The sequence below is a fragment of the Coenobita brevimanus genome, chromosome 67, assembly GCF_032717465.1.
Source record: "Coenobita brevimanus isolate Jiangsu-jjx chromosome 67, ASM3271746v2, whole genome shotgun sequence".
NCBI classification, from domain to species: Eukaryota; Metazoa; Arthropoda; class Malacostraca; order Decapoda; family Coenobitidae; genus Coenobita; species Coenobita brevimanus.
The window spans coordinates 5369482-5384271 of NC_137020.1; positions in this window are offsets into that span (position 1 = coordinate 5369482).

The following is a 14790-nucleotide window of genomic DNA, read 5'->3' on the forward strand; positions in this document are numbered from 1 at the left end:
CTGAAATAAAAAATATGAGATATAAAAATATTCACACAATGGCTGATTGAAAATTTCCAGCCAACTCAAAAGTATTAACAAATGTTTTTGTAATAAATGCATGAAGAAGAAAGTGTGCTGAGAAATGTTGAACTTCTCTCATGAATATAATCATTCTAGTGTCTGCTAGATGGCTGAAATGTCAAAAAAGACCCACAGTTGACAGCTTTTAACACAGTATACTACAAAGTGGAAGTGGGTAAGGCACTTGGGTAAAATTTTAATTTGGTACAGTTCTGCTGCTTGATTATATTCAGGTGTCATGATGAATGAGTCGGCAGCAGTATTACTGTATCTATAAGTATTATCTAACCTGCGTGGCATATGCTAACTTAAACTAACCTAACCGAGGAGACTGGCAACCTTCCGATCTTAATCTAGGCTGGCCCAGTCTACAGGTGCGGGGACCAAATTACCTATCTTGCAGGTATATAATTAAGGTTATTAGGGCAATTAAACATATATGCTACGGTAATGGTATTTAACCCCCCCCCCAAGTATGGGATGCTATAAATGGAACACACCATATATTTCAGAAAGCAGACAACTGTACTGAAGTAAAATAATACTGGCACTTCTACACAAGAGTGTCATTCCAGCTGAAGTTTTCCACGAAGGTACAGTATGTCCGTATGGGCTAAACGAAGAATACCGGTACAAATATTTTATATATCGGTATGGCATAGTATAATTTAGACAAAAGATCTTACCAGTTTGTATCATCTCTTTCCGATGCTTGGCCAGCTTTTTCTTCAGCTCTGAACGATAATCCCTGAACTTCTTTCTTACATCTTGCTCACTCCTTTGCACTCTGCTAACACAGTTAACAGCAGCAGTCACCTCTCCCCAAGCTGTGTTTTTTGTTTTCCTCGAGACAGAGAAAGCGGGGAATATTATGCTTTTTCTATTTGCCACCTCCTTTATCAACACTACAAGCTCATTCTCTGTGAAACTTGGCTGCTTCCTTTTCTTTGTCTGTGATTCTTCCGTAGTCATTGTCCAAAATACTATGCTGAAAGCACTATCACCATGTCACGTTGCCCGCTCACTTGTTATTTAAGCTACACGACCGTGATTGGTTAACTTTTCCTATGGGTATTTTCAAAGGGCAGCTGTGATTGGCTGGGGCATCAAAAGGCGCCTTTGGGGGATATATTGCTGTAAGGCTCATCAAAGGCGCCTTTGAATTTGTTTGAGTGTGGGCCGACCGAATTCCATGAAAGGCGCCTTTGACTTGTTTTATGAAAAGGCGCCTTTCATCAGCTGGCGTCGTGGCTATAGCCTCGTTTTGAGTAACCGGCCCTTTGATCGAGCTATAAACTCTTCAGTACTCAAAATGAAACGATGACAAATTCATGTATAGTTCAAGTGAACACTGAACAAAATATACTCCTAAGTCCCTGCCTACCTTAACGCCCCTCGTGTAGTAATAGGCATTTATTTAAGCCTCCCTCGTCTTCATGATTGGCTGGAGGTGGGGTGAAGATCGCCCGTACGGTCTTAGGTAATATTAGCGTATAGGAGGCATATTTATCACACATGTTACACCTGCATATCCTCTTGTGCTGCAGGAGGCTTCGTCGTACCAAATATATTTATGTTTATAGTATCATATGAATGCTATCATATGCCAGTGTCAGGATTCACATTGACCTACGAATATAGATCATTTAGCTTAGGATTCACATTGACCTACGAATATAGATCATTTAGCTTAGCATTAGGCAAAGTTTAACGTAAAACTTTGGTTTTCTTTGGACCCACATTTTGAGTATGTTCATAATAAAAGAGCAACTGCAGAATATAAAATAAAATTTTGTCGACTGTTCATTCATGGTATTGTTAAGAATACATGCCAATTGCAGATACACTGATCATTCACTAGATCATTAGTTGGGCTTCTTGATATGCAAGTTAACTTTATACTGTATGGACGTGCGGTTATTTCACACCCAACATCTGAATGATTGGATGGAAGAGGGGGGGGGGGAACGCTCGACTGGAGCTACCACACTTCCGTATTTTCCCGGACTTGTCCTCCTTTTATTGCTCGTTTATCTTCGTCCAGGAAGAATATCTTAATGTTTAAGTTGTCCGGGATTTTGTCCGTTTTACATTTCACCAGAAATGTTCCATGCAAAACTGGTAAAACTGTACATAATTAAGAATAAAATGTTTAGTGTTGAGAGAATGGTTGAGATTTGCATGCCAGTTCCATCCTAGGCTGTTATAACTCGTTTTGTGGATTTGATAATTAGTCATGAACCAGAAGGCTACCACAGCTACCTTCTTTGGCTCGACTTCAGTTAGAAGTATTAAACTAGTGGTTGATTTCACAACACATTTCGATATTAACCAAGAGAGCACGAATTGCACATCACATAACACATTAATAAATCAAAATACGTTTTTATTTATTGCTTGAAACCCCTCTTCCTTCCACTACTTTGTAGAACGTCCACTTTTTTTTTTTTTTATGCTCAGGTACGGTACCCTACCCTCGACCCAGCCCACCCAGAACCCACCAACGTTCCCGACTCGTCGTTTGCGTTACAATGACTAGAGAAATGAAGAAAGATGGAGACGTGCAAAGAAAGACAAGACAAAGTGGAAAATGTGGAGACAGCAGAAGAGGAAGACTGAACAAAAGAGAATCAGTGTAGGTCCAGTACAGGAGAGGAAGCATGAATGGAGAAAATAGAGTTAGAGAATGAACAAGAAAATTTGACAAACCATTGCAGGACAAAGAAGGTGGAGAATGTAGGAAGGAAAGATACTGCAGCTAAAGTAAAAACCGGAAGAGAGAGAGAGAGAGAGTCAAGACCTCTCCCTGGCACCACCTTGTCTTGGTGGGGGGCATGCATACCCCATAAATCTGGTGGGCCGTATCAGAAGGAGGGAGAACCACACTGCCCCAGCAGGAGGGAAGTTACCCGTGCTGGAGGGGTCATCAGTGACGGGCCAGATTAACGGCCGTAGTCTTAAACTATGGGCAGGCGTTCACCTTGCCCTCTCTGTATCTTCTGGTAATCTTAACGCACGAAAGGGAGAGCGTTCCCCATGAATGGGAGAGGACTACCACAGCGTAGTACTGGAATTCGCTGGGAGTCTCATTGCACCCCTCCGCATGTCCCTTCGTCATATTATAGCAGCCTTCTGCAAAGAAAACTATTTAGGATTTGAAGGACGTTATGGTGTGTGTGATGGGAATTTTATTTTAATGCTAAAGACATCGTGTTAAGAAAAAAAAAAGTTTTTAATATCCTTATCGTTTTAAAATACTTCACCGCTTCTCCGGAGATGGTTAACTTACGACGAGACGAAAACAAAGTTGATAGACTTTATCCACTTCCATTTTATTTTTAACTATTTCGACCAAACTGTTTGTCAGATATGGTGCATGATACTTTTTTAATTAGATTGATTCGTTCATGAACTGATTCCTACAATAAAGAATGGCTGAGTACTGCCTAAACAGACAAATCGTGCACAGTCAGTTAATTATAAAGTCTCATGTTTGCGTTCGGTAAAGTTTTACAAGTCAGCACCATTTTGTTTTAGCTAGGCAATGTATATTTCTGCTGTATTTTGGTGTGATTTGAACGAATTTGACCTTTATTTTGATGCTCGAGTTTTTTTTCAAATCAATCCCCCTCCCCCCTCCCAAGTGTCTTGGGGGATTGGTGGGATTTCAAGGTTCTGGGTGAGAAAAATGGCAAAAACAAGCATTAGGACAGAAATGTAGTCAAAATCGGTATGACCAGCCCAAGCGTATTCGTGGGGTTATTACTGACTGCATGAACCACTTTGAAGCTGTGTCTGACACCGAATTTTTCCTACGGTACATGTTCTCCAAAGCCTGTATGCATACTCTTATTCAGAATATTCAAAAACAAATGTCAGACTTAAATAATAAAAGAGGTAAGAATTGCAAACACTAAGAGATTATATTTTATCAGTCTTAGAAACTGTCATATGCCTTTTTTTTAAGACTTTAAATTTTAAAAAGTGTTACCAACTGTTTGCCGCGCCAACCTACACGAAAGAGTGAGCTCTCCTGTTATCAAGGTTAGCACTTACTTTGAAGGTGTGAGCTTCCACTTCGAGAAGAGTGCGGAAGGGGTAACCCCTGCCCTCAGTTTCAAGACTACGGGCGTAAGTGCTCCCATTTTTTATTCTGAAGTGTTTTTCTCTTCTTCCCTTCCACGTTTTCTGTCCTTGTATTTTTTTGTTCTTTCATTTTTTCAGCTTCATTTCCCTCCCTAGAGAGTTTAACGTTAATATCTTCTCACTCCTATTTTACACATTCTGCCGTATTCAGTGTTCATTTTCTTCCATTTCTTCTTTCATCCATTAGCTCTCAGGGATGCTGTATAAGTGACGGTACTGGAGAGTTACTAAGTGAATCACACTCCGCCTATCGGCTCGTGGTCTCGAAGTCATGGGTCCCTACCTCGGGTTCCCGCATTTAATAACCTTTGAAAAAACCCAGTTCTGTCCTATATTGAGGACACTGGGCGGAAATGTGGTAATGCTGGGAAACATCTATCCTTCCCTCTCCATTTCCTTCATTTCTCTGTACATTACTGTCTTATATTCCCTCTCTTCCTTATTTTTTTATTATTTTATTTTATTGTACCCTGTATGAAATGCTTTTCTTATTCTTCCTAAACTTCCGTCTCGGTTTGTCCCTTGACCTCGTCTTTTACGTCCGTATCACATTTCCTTCCAACCCACTTTCACGTCTTTACCTTTCCTTGCCCCAATTCTCATTTTTTAAAAATTCAATTCCACTTCCCTGTGTCACTTCTTTCTGCCTTTTATACCTTGCTCTTCTCCCTATCCCTCTCCCTGCTTCTTCCTCTTGTTGCTTTTCTCTCTTGACTTTCCTTCCATCCTTGAGGTTAAATCGGTTTGGATTCTCTGTAACACATACAGCGGGTTTTATCTTCCAAGCCTTTCCAACTCTTTAATTTCCTCCGCCTCCCCCCACTTGTTTTCCTAAGTACTGTATATTTTCCTTCCACGACTCCACTGTTACCCTTCCTTCCCTCCTTTTCTCTTGCTCTCATTATATGATTTATACCTTCATTTCCCTCTGGCTCCATGTCTTTCCCTTATCCAGTTTGCTCTCTAATTTTTTTCTCGTCTCTCTGCTGTCTCTTCCAGTTTTCTCTTTCCCACAATTTCGTTACTTTGCTTTTTCTTGACTCTTAAATTCTTTCCTACGTGGTACCTTCATTATATCCCCTGCTTTCCTGTCTCTCTTTTGCCTATCATTACTTACCCTTGTATATATCTAACCTTACATTTCCTCTTTCCCCGCTTTCCATTCCTTTCTCCATCTTTCCTATTTCACCCTTCGTCCTACCCTGTTAGCCTTCCCTCTCTTGGGGTCATGCAGTAATGGGAAAGGGGTCAGCACTCATTATCCCCCATACCTCATATCCTTCGCTGCTCCCCCTGATATTTCTCACTGCTCGTTATCCCTCTACCGTACCTACGCCTAACATTCCTCTCACTGCAACCACTCCTTGACCGCCTCCTTTCACCCTTCTGGTTGTCCATCACCCATCTCTGCCTCTACCCCCTCCCCTCTCGAACTCAAAGCACTACCTCCTCACCCTTGTCGCTGTCCATCAATCCCCTCACTGGTTCTTTCATCCTTCTCACTGCACCCTCAATCCCCTTGCCACCCTGCTCACTCCAATTACTGTCCTCCCTCACCCTATTCACACTCTTCCGTACGTCCCTTCAATGTCTTGGCTCATCTCTACTGAAGTACCCCTCCCCTCCATCATATTAGTCTTCACTTAACTACACTACATGCGAATCCTCAGTATACGACCCATTAACTCACTTGTGTTCCCTTTCACCATTCCCTTTCTCTACCAGCCTTGCTTGAAATGCTGAGTCATGAAAAGATATTAATTCTAGAATATGATGCTGATCACAAAGAAGTGCAATGTTAAGAATGTCGAGCTATAGCACCGTCTTTTTCTATCCCTCAATTACGTGAAGTATGCCAAAAAGTTAGGAAAATTTTGGTCCGGTTGTTGCTGTTGAACAACCTCAGTCTGTCTGGCCTCGTAGACCCATCTGCCTCAGGCACGCAAACGCCCCTGTAGGTCTGTCCCATGCAGTGAACCAATCTCCCCCTGCGGCAGGCAGCGCCTCACCACAGCGAGGTGCAGGGAAAAATGTGAAGGGCTAGTCCCTGCCATGGACGCCGCCGCATCAGTGTCTGTCTATCCAGCTATCAAGGGCATCATAATAGGCTCCACTTCACCCTGTACTTTTTTTAATATACAGTTACCAACCAGCGTCGCAAATGGCTTCTTGGGTTACTGGAACCATTAGCTTTGGCACTCAGCGTAGAGTCACGTGAAGCTAAAAGACGTGCAAGAAATAGTGACAAAAAAGGCTGGGAGAAAAGGGTTAAGAAATCTTCCTAACCCCTTTTCTAAGTGATATATTTTATTATACTTTACTCTTCTCTTCTGTGTAGCACAAATACTTCCAGTATCGACATCCTCTGCATAAGTAACGGATAAAATGATAATAAAAAGACTTATCCAAAAATAAATTGCTATGAAAAAGGTACTGGGAAACTTCCTTAAGGGAAACATACAGGAGAATTTTTTTAACTGGCGAGAATGTGGGCCATGGAGTCCTCACCCTTTGTCTTCTACGAATATTTAGAGCATCAGTTCACCAGCTTAAGCAGTTGAGGGTGTCATGGGAGGCGGCAAATTTTCGTCGTCTTGCACCTTACCTACCTAGCTCGTTGGCAGAATGTTTCATTATGCTAGGAAGAAGGAACCAAAGGCCATAAGCCGGCAATAACTGTTCCTTCCATGAGAAAAACAAAATACAAGAGAGAGCCAGATTCAAGTTATGATCATTTCGAGATGCCTGGACACACTGCGTTTGGAAGACTGGAGATCATAGCTAGTAGGAAATACAGACAGAGGGAGACAGTTCCAGAGATGACCTGTTGAATAAATGAAGAACTGGGAGTAATGGTCAACTCTTGCATTAGGGAGTTGGAAAGAAAAGGGATGAGAGCTAGCTGCTAGACGAGTGCTACGCTCCCGTCGTAGAGGTGGAAGAATGCAAGCAGACTGGTCAGAGGAGCAGTATGTATAAGACCTTACAGAGTAGTCCATATATAGCGTTTCTCTTCCGCACTTCCCGGCTATTTCTTTGATGTTCAGTGAATAGCTCTTTCAAGGACAATTATAAGTCTTTAACCTGCATCACTTATTCATTTCCTACTCCTACTGCCACGTCCAAACCCACGCCATTAGATTTTGTCCCCACAACTCGTTAGATACCACCTGGGGCCGCATACTCAACTCTTTTAAAGGGGCCTTTTGTGCCAAAAGCGCCTTTACACAACGCCTTTTCGTGAAAGGCGCATACTCAAAAGCTCCGCTGTGTGCGGCCATATAGGAAAACATTCCTTGTTAGCGACTAAAGGGACCGGCAGGGTTGGGGAACTCTAGTGATCAAAAGGCGCCTTTGATGGAAAACAACTCATGGATGGTAGGTGTGGTGTTCCTCGCTTCTGTTTATATAAATTACTGCCTCATTACCTTGTATGGTGTGGAATGGTTTGCATCAACAGTAGTTATTGGGTAGCAAGATGTCATATTCAAGTAATAATGACGTAAATGGGGAATATGTGTAGTATGATATCATATTCCAGTAATAACGATGTAAATGGAGGATATGTGTAGTATGTGGAGAGAGTCAGCTAGGCGGTAGACTCGTAGAGGCACTTACTGTTGACTGCTGCTTCTTGAGTAAATGTAACCATATGATACTTCACGCTGCAGCAATGTGTGTCTAATATTACAGTTGTTTGTTCAATACATGTATGTATTAAATCCAGCGATATAATGAACAAGTCAGTGTGTTTTCAATTGGATCAATCACTCATAAAGAAAGCCTAAACCACCAGATTGAGCTGGAGGTACTATACTGTACAGTAATTCAGTTAACAGTAATTAGATATATTCCTTTTTTATCCTTACAGTTTCTAATCTCCTGAAGTAAGTTAGATTGCCTATTCACAGGTATAATTTTATATCACAGGTAATGTGTGAATAACGTCATTTTATGAAAACTCCGGTTCATTGGTTAAATGATTATTATTTAACTTAGGTTAGTCTGATCTCGGTTATACTGATATAAATGAAGATTGTAGTTAGGTGAGGTTAATATACAATATATTTATTTTGGAAGGGTTAGCTAATGTTAGGTAATGTTAGAGTAATGTTAGATCTAACAGGTACAGGTTTCTTTAATAAAAGTTACTACTAGGTTGTGACAACTTTGACAGAGCATAATCTAAATTAATCTAATATAATCAAACCTAGCCATAATTAACGAAACCTAACTTGAGTTTAACAGAAATCTAACCAAGATCATCCTGATCTAAAAATCCATTTCACAGATTGACAAGAGATTTCACAAAAATACTATTTTCACAGATTTTGTGTATCATTTCCTGTTTCTTGTTGTTATGGTTGCTAAGTGAGTACTCTAAAGTATGTGGTTAGGAACGAAGATTATGGAGCCAACTTTGATTTGGCTAGCACAGTTGTCTTTTTATTTGGTCAGTCTTTACCCTTTACTATCCATTAAGCTTTAAGCCCAATCCTCATTGTATTCAGGGCATGGCACCTAAGCTAGAGGTACAGAGCCTCCTACAGTAACATGCAGCAGCGGAAAATCTATCCATGACGGGTTTCCTCACAGTTACGTTATGAATACGATAGATCAGATTTGCATAGCTACGGTTATTATAGCTTAAGTCAGTTGAGGATACTGGTAACCTATGTTAAGGTTTGTTGTCCAAAACGACAAAGTTACCCCTCAAATTTCCTCATAGGTTATAGCAACTGAACCCAACCTAAAATGACTTAACCTAATTGTTCTAAATCACTTATGACAGAAAAGATACAGCATTAGGATAGTGTTATGCAAGTGATGAGACATATCTGCTGTTGCAATTGTGCCTATAAGCTACAAGACAAAATCAAGGAAAATTTGACCTGAAGCTAAATGCAGTAATGCTGGTATTACTCCCATCTGAACATAATTCCTCTCCCTAGCATAGCAGTTGATATCCACCAGTAGGTCTAGGAAATGAAATAACAACTATTTTTCTAACTTCGAAAAAAGGAATATGGCCAGACAAATATCTTTTTTTTATATATAATGTCTTTGCGTGTGTATAGTAAATAATTATGGTGCTGCTGAAGGTACACACATGAATAGTCCGTATCTTTATTTTGTGCAGTGAGTTATAGATCCCGCGTATAGCTTTGATGTCTGTGGGATCGAATCCCAGCTTGTGTTTATTTGACATTCTCTCAAAATATCACCATGAAAACGGAAATATGTCTGAGTTACTGCGTTGCACCCTCACTTGATGTTTTGTTTACCTCCGTCAGCTGATACGAAATCAGGTTTGTGTCTGGCACACACTTTCTAAGAGTATTTTCATAAAGTCGCTGTGATTGCTGGGATATCAAAAGGCGCCCTCCGATGGAAAGTTGCCTTTCCACGGAAAGGCACACAGAATGCGCTTTGAAAACTGTTTGATTATGGGAATTTGGAGTTCCATCAAAGGCGGCTTTGAGATACCGTACTAAAAGGCGCCTTTCATCAACTGGCTCCGAAGCTAAAGGCTCCTTTTGAGCATCGGGCCGCTCTGGTGAGTCTGTTGTGGGGTGCATGGACCACCCTGTACGACGGGTCTGCTTTCTTTACAAAGCACTACTTATCATCTATTTCATTGTTACGGTAATCCCTTGTTACAGCTAAGCATTCAAGTTTAATTGGCTAAAAATACTGTATAGTGAACCTTGTTGCTGTGATAAGCTTATATGGGTGAAATGAAATACATGAATATCAATTAACGCATGTACCAAACACCAGGCTCATTATCCAGGACCCACGCGATAATCGTGATAGTATTAAACATTTCTGGTGCCCTAAATTTCTAGGTCCACAAAATCATCTTAGGTTAGGGCAAAGGAAGTGAAAAAAGATTTGATACGAAGGCAAAGAATTACTGGTAAGATGTTTGGGTTCACACACGTAACTCTTCACTGCACTCGGTTACTTGTAACTGCGCATATTTTGCTCTATTTTTGGTTTATGACGCTAAATGGTAAAATTTTATCCAATTTTGTGTCTTCCTCAATACACAGACACTAATATGATAATAATAAAAATCATCATCGTCATCATCACCATCAACATCATCATCATTATAAAATAAAAACGGTAATAGTAATAGTGGTAATAATAATAATAATAATAATAATAATGACAATAATAATAACAATAATGAATAATAATATTAACCCTGGAACCACATCGTCGGGAGATCAGCACCCGGGCGCGTAGCGTGGTCATGTGATTCATACCCATGATAACGCGGGAGCGCGCTCCGCTCCTCAGTACCTTCAGTGCTTTGTGTGACGTCTTGAAGGGTGGGTGTGCGCTCTCGCTCGGGGCTTGGAATTTTCCATCACTGGGGAAAGTTTGTGATTTTGGGAGAAAGTCACCCGTCGTTGTGGTGAATGTGATACTTTTTACCAGGGTGATATACTCCCTACGATGTGGTGACTGTACTATTTTCTGAAATCTTACGTGTGTTTCTTTTCAGGTATTGAGTTATTTATTTCAGAAATAACAAAATTATGGCTGGTCGAGGAAAGTTGCTCAGTGATGATGAACTTGTGGACATAATGAACAGATCAGGTGCCCTATCATTGCAAGATAGTAGTGATAGTGAAGGTGTTGATGATGTTGAGCCACATACTGATCCTGATAGTGAATGTATTGACAATCTAGAAATAGACGAACTATACGATAGTGACAATGACGAAGAGTATGTGCCCGTGATTGCAAGTGAAAGTAGTGATGAGTTTGAGGGGGATGATGCTCCTCCAAAGAAAAAAAGAAGAAAGATTTTCACGTCCACACCAATAAAAGTTCCTGCCCCTGCCAGTACTTCTGCTGCTGCCCCTGCCAGTACCTCTGCTGCTGCCCCTGCCAGTACCTCTGCTGCTGCCCCTGCCACTACCTCTGCTGCTGCCCCTGCCAGTGGTGGACGGAGAGGAAAACGCCGCCTGGTGGCTGACGCTCCACCTGTTGTGGACTTCAACAAAACAGCAATTTCCACCCGAAGTAATTTCAGGTGGAGCTGTCAGCCCCAGCACGTTGCAACAACGAGGAGGTTGTCAAGGAACATATTAGCAAGATTTACTCCAGGGCCAACTCAGGAGGCAAGGGATAAAATATCACCTGAGGAGGCAATCAAGCTCTTCATTACTGAATCCATTGTTCAGGAAATCGTCACCTGGACAAACAAACGTATAGAGCTTGTGGCGGCAAGGATGGCAAGTCAAAGTGCCACATACGGTGCTACGGAGCCTAAGGAGATATTAGCACTCCTGGGAGTGCTCATAGTGGCAGGGCAGCAGAGGGATAACCATCTCTCCCTCATCGAGATGTGGAGCACTGTAAGTGGGTGTCCCCTGTATCGGGCAGCAATGTCCAAGGGGAGGTTTGAGTTCCTCATATCCTGCCTGAGGTTTGACAACCCCGAAACCCGTGTGGAGAGGCAGAACCAGGACAAGTTTGCCCCTGTGAGGAAGGTGTGGGACGAGTTTATCGAGAACTGTGGCCGGCTCTATGTCCCACACGATAACCTCACAGTGGACGAACAACTGTTGGGGTTTAGAGGGAAGTGCCCCTTCCGGATGTATATCCCCAACAAACCTGCCAAATATGGCATCAAGCTTGTCCTGATCTGCGACTCTGAGACTATGTACATGCTTGGTGCCATACCCTACCTGGGCAAGCAGGGGACAAGGCCACGGGATGGGGTCAACCTCGGGCATTACTTCACCAAGGAACTCACCAGGCCATACCACGGAACAAACAGAAATGTGACCACGGACAACTGGTTCACATCAGTGCCTCTCATCTCCGACCTCCTGAACAACTGTGGAATGACCCTTGTTGGCACAGTTCGAGCCAACAAGGCTGAAATTCCACGGGAGATGAAGGCAAAGGAAACACGACTGCACGGTTCGAGTGCCTTCCTCTTCACCAAGGAGATGACGCTTGTGTTGTACGTGGCACAGACATCCCACACAAAGAAGAAAATGGTGCTGCTCATGTCATCCCAGCACACCCAGCCTACCATTGCACCAAGTGGCAAGCCAGACATCATAGAATTTTACAATGCCACAAAAGGAGGGGTCGACACATTCGACCAACTGTGTGCAACGAGTTCATGCTCTAGGAAGACACGACGTTGGCCCCTCTGTGTGTGGTATGGCATCCTCAATGCAGCGAGCATCAAATTCCTTCATCATCAGCTGCGAGAACCGTGCAAGGACAGGCATCAGCATACCGAAGAGGAGGTCATTCATGATGGATGTGGGGAGGGCACTCATCACTCCCTGGGCTCAGTCACGCCTGTCATCACCAGTCCTATCCCGCCAACTTCACACCTTGATAACAACAGTGTGTGACCTTCCATCACTGGGCAGCGCTGCCGGGTCGCCAGGGACGTCATTGGCTCACACTAAGTCACCCCTGGTACGCTGTTCTGACTGCCCTAGCAAGTCAGACAGGAAGACCCGGCACCGCTGCAACAGGTGTGCCAAACCAAAGTGCCCTCGGCACCTGTACCCCACCTGTGGTGACTGCGTGTAAAAGGTAAGTTCATTTTTCATTGTGTGTCTTCATTTTGTGTCGAAATAAATGACTATCAGCTTTGGAAAAAGTATGAAAAACAAATGAAATGAAAAACTGATACAAAAAATATAGCCATTTTTTGCGTGTCTCCCATACAGCTCCCAGTGGCAGTAGAGGGCTGTACCTGACTCAGACGAGGGTACAACTACCTCAGGACCAGTGTACAAAAGGAGAAGTCGCCAGCTGCAGTACTTTTTTTTGGGCGAATTTTTTTCTAAACACATCTTAAAATTTAGTCACTTTTAGTCTAGTTCACCATAAAATCAGTATCAGTATTAAGATAAAGTACAAATTAAGTATACTAGGCATCATTCCAAAGCTAAAGAGTTATTTTTTCACTGTATATTTTGTAATAAACCTTAATTGAAAAATAGTATGGTTTTTTGATTTTCCAAAAACGGGTGAAATTCTCCCGGGGTTGTGGTTAGTGTGACTCAAAATGAACGTTGGGGTTCCAGGGTTAATATTGTTAACAGCAGCAGGAACAAAAAAAGAAGTAACAACAATATTAACACCAACAATGTAAATAAAGCCCATTTAAAGACGCACAGATAAACCAGTAGCAACAGGAACAATTGTTTACTATAGGAATGTTTTGTAACATAGCCACAAGTGTCAAGAAAATAGAACACAAAATTATTTCAAGAATGTACAATGATGTCTATAGGCCTATATTACTTTCTTTCTCTCTCTCTCTCTCTCTCTCTCTGCACAAAGGCATTGGTTTCATGGCAAACCTCCTAATGTAAAGAATTAGAAACACTCACTCAACACATTCTGTACGATCGCATCTTCTAAAAATATTTTTGTTATCGCCACATAATTTTACTCCAAGACACGGCGGGCATCTCGTGGTAACGATGTCAACCAGATCGCTAATAATTATTTTGGAAAAAAAGATTTGTCCAGTGTAATTGTTTTTCTTCACATGTGTAGCTTCTTACTCCATAAAAGATCCTTAACTGTACCCTTCTTAGCCTAACTTGGCCCTTCTTTCTATCTTGAATAAAGAGAAGTAACAAGAGATTAGCACAAGAAAACGATGCAAGTCATGATGGGGTGCCTTTGGAAATGATGAAGAGCGACGGTATTGTCCTATTCTGCCACCGAGCTCCGTGAAATAACTTAGTACATATTTGTGTTCTTTTACAGGTTAAGGTTAAATCAGTAATGAGTCCAGCATCTCATCAGCCCCCGCCGAATATTGCCTCCATCTTTTCTTCATCTAGCTTCCTTTTTTTCCATTAGCAATGTTTGAATATTCTCCCAAACCACACAACATCAGTACCTTCCTCCTATGCCATGACACTAGGCCTGGATGTCAACCTCTAGTACAGTATTCTTTAACCACGGAACTCTCTCACAAGCATCAACAACGTGCAAGTCAGGACATTAGCACGATCACGTCAATACACAGCCTTTCACAACAACTGTCTCAACTACACTGCCTGTCCCGCTGCGACCCAGCCTCCAGCCGATGCCACACCGCCGCACACTCCTCATCAATACCATGTGCTTCACTGCTGACATTTTCGATCGCGTCAAGAATAATTAATGACAATAAATGTAAAGTATGACCAGCGATGTGGATTTTGCTTACATTACTCTTTCTCTCTCTCTCTCTCTCTCTCTCTCTCTCTCTCTCTCTCTCTCTCTCTCTCTCTCTCTCTCTCTCTCTCTCTCTCTCTCTCTCTCTCTCTCTGATTACTCAAATTGAAATATCGAATTCCGTAATGTTATCATCATCTCACATATATATGTGAAAACTATAATAAAACAGAAAAAAAAGGAAGACACAAACAGGAAAACAATCATCATGCAAAACTATTGCCATAAAATGAATCAGATGAGTGCACAGAAATAGGGGAATGATAACGCCGAAATGCCAGACATAATATTATAAAATTATATGCTCTAGTATGAAAACTGGTACATGGATGGTGGGAGCCCCTCTCATCC